Source organism: Benincasa hispida, chromosome 3 (genome assembly GCF_027475165.1).
Source record: "Benincasa hispida cultivar pf3 chromosome 3, pf3_genome.v1.1, whole genome shotgun sequence".
In the NCBI taxonomy this organism is placed as follows: Eukaryota; Viridiplantae; Streptophyta; class Magnoliopsida; order Cucurbitales; family Cucurbitaceae; genus Benincasa; species Benincasa hispida.
In genome coordinates, this window is record NC_143480.1 from 44,842,314 (window position 1) to 44,845,622 (window position 3,309).

General features: G+C 32.9%; 1 pseudogene; it reads left to right on the forward strand.

The window, feature by feature from the left end:
* Positions 1–308: 308 nt before the first annotated feature.
* Positions 309–2,501, forward strand: LOC150037299 (uncharacterized; annotated as a pseudogene).
* Positions 2,502–3,309: the final 808 nt, after the last annotated feature.

Consider the following 3,309-nt stretch of genomic DNA (forward strand, 5'->3'; position numbering starts at 1 on the left):
CTCCTCTCTTCCTAATTCTCTTAAGCATTTCCTAAACAAGATTATTAAATTTCCAATTATTAAATGCCTATTAATTTGGTTTCCTATTGGAATTAAGAACTTTGAGAAGAACTTTACCCTTATTAAAACGTTGGAAGATTAAGGGTGTGTTTTCAATCATACTTGTTATTTTTCCACTTAATATGACATTGACACTAATAAGATCTACCTAACTTTGATTAATAATTTGATTTCCTACTTGCAATATACCTAAGACTTAGATTCTAACACTTTGATTTCTAATTTCGGTACTTCACTTTGTACTTGTTATGGATCGTAGTAGGATAAATTTAAGAGATCGAAGGTCTAGTCAATGTTCTAATGGTGTTGATAGTTTTATCAAAGTCGTGAAGAATTATTTAGATGAAGAATGAAGAACAAGATGTCGTTGTTCAAATTGTGTGGATACTAATTGGAATAACTTAGATGACATAGAACACCATTTATATAAATATGGCATGTCTTTGATTTATAGCCGATGGATATTTCATGGAGATAAAGTTGATATTTCTCCATTTTTAAGGACTAATTCAAGATTTATAGGTGCAACATTTTCAAATTCAGTTAAAAGTAGAGAAGAAATGAAAATCTTAGAGTAAACAATAGAGATCATAGATATAATGTGGAAGATGAGATGCTAAAAATGATTCATGAATTTCATGGTCCAAATTTTGAAGAAACTAAAAGAGAGTCGAATGATGAAGATAGAACAAGTGGAATTTTTCATGAACTAGAAGAGGAGCTATATCCAGGGTGGTAAAACTTATACACATTAAGGTACTTAATCATTGGAGCGATAAATCATTTGATATGTTGTTGGAATTGTTAAACGAAGCCTTTCTAGATGGTGTAAAGCTACCTACCTCATACTATGAGGCTAAGAAAAGACTATGTGACCTAGGGATGGGATACTGTTGAAAATAGGGTTATTAACCTAGGGGTATTTATGTAATTGTGTAGATCCCTAGGGTTTTCTACTGTCTATTTATACAGTGTGTCCATGTGTATTCTATGTATCAAAAATTAAAAAGAATAAGAAAAGTATTTAGATCGTGGTTTTTCTCCCTATACTAGGGTTTCCACGTAATCTTGTTATTCTTCTCTTCCCTATTCTTTAGTTTTAATAGATACAAATCAATTCATGTGTGCAAGTTTGACTGTGCTTTATTTTGGAAAGAGTATGCATCACTAGATAATTGTCCACATCGTGGAGAGTCAAGATACAAATTGAATGATAGAAAAGGGAACAAATTTCACATAAAGTGTTAAGATAATTTCCACTAAAGACAAGGTTGCGAAGATTATTCTTTCAAAACATACTACTCAGGATATGAGGTGGCACAAGGAGAAGAGGCATGAAGTTAAAGGAATACTTCAGCATCCTGCTGATGCTGAGGGTTGGAAACATTTTGATAGTCAATATCCTTGTTTTGCTGCAACCTTTCGTAATGTCAGATTAGCTCTTTCTTTTGACAGTTTTAATCCATTTGGAAAAATGAGCACATCATATAGTATGTGGCCAGTTATGCTCATTCCATACAACGTGCCCCCTTGGAAGTGTATGAAAGCACCATATATTTATATTTTTACTCATCCTTGGTCCAAGGTCTCCTGGTAAAGAAATTGATATTTACCTTTAACCACTGGTAGATGGGTTAAACGAGTTGTGGGTTAATGGCGTTCAAATATATGATAGTTTCAGTGCTTCTTTCTTCCAACTTCATGCTGCACTATTGTGGGCAATCAATGATTTTCCAGCTTATGGTGATTTATCTGGTTGGAGGAAAAAAGATTATAAAGCATGTCCAGTTTGCAATGTTGATACAAGCTCAATGGGACTAAAGAGCAAAATTTTTTATATGGGACATTGTCAGTATCTACCTTTAACTCATGCATGGCACAAAAATAAGCAACGTGATGGAAAACAAGAAATGCGAGCAGCTCCGAATATATTATCTGGACAAGATATTATAAATCAATTGAATTCAATAAGTTTTCCAATGCTTAGTAAGAATACCACAAGACGTGATAACAAACAAAAAAGGATAATTATCCAGCACAATTGGACCAAAAGAAGCATTTTTTTCAATCTTCCTTATTGGCAAAACCTTAAACTACGTCATAAACTTGATGTGATGCATATTGATAAAAACATATGTGATAATTTGGTGGGTAATATATTGAACATCAAAGGGAAGACTAAAGACACTGTTAAAGCTCGTGAGGATTTAGCTAACTTGAATATAAGAAAGGAGCTTCACATACAAGAAATCGGAAGTAGACGTGTCAAGCCTCATGTATCTTACACATTAACGGCTGCTGAAAAAGTGAACTTTTGTACATTCTTGAAATCTGTGAAGATTCCTGATGGTTTTTCTTTCAATATATCTAGGTGTGTAAATGTGAATGAGGGAAAAATCTTTGGTTTAAAAAGCCATGATTATCATGTTTTATTACAATGACTTCTCCCACTTGACATTCAGCCATATCTATGCAAGGATATTTATACAAGTATATTAGAGTTGTCTAATTTCTTCCATGGACTATGTAAAAAAACAATGAGTATACCAGAATTAAAGGTGGCACTACAACATTTTTACGCCATAAGTAAAGAAAGGTACGCATTTCATTCTTGTATCCATAATCAATATTTCTCATTCTACAACTTTAGTCATAACATGTAGGAATTAGAAGATGGTAAAGAGTTAAGTGATATTGAATTATTTAAAGCACACTCATTCTAATGCAAATAAGGGATGAGTGAATGATGAGGCAAAAAAGAAATATGTAAGTAAACTTTTGTGTTTACATATTTTCTTTCTTATTTTACACCATAATAATGTTATGGCATATTTATTTTATAGGATGAGATTATGGCATTAAAAACAACTTCAAAAGAAATCTATGAACGAGAGTTGGGTAAACGGTCGGGGCATGTGAAGGGCAAAGGTTGGGGATCGAGACCAAGAAATGTTAGGAATGATGCAAGTTATCAGCATGCTAAAGAAATAAATGCTCAAGTTGCACATTTGCAAAGTGTAGTTGAATCACAACAAGTCATGATTGAAGAAATCTTAAGAAGGTTGGCAACTCAAAAAGGGACATCTAACACAGAAAGGAGTTCGGACCAATCAAATGATAATTAATGTGGTTTGTTAAAGTATTGGATTAGATTAAGTGTATTGAAGTACTTTGACCATCCTGCAGTTATGGTAGTCTTTATGTTTAAATGTGATCACCCCTCTCTTTAATATATTTATTTTTCTGGTC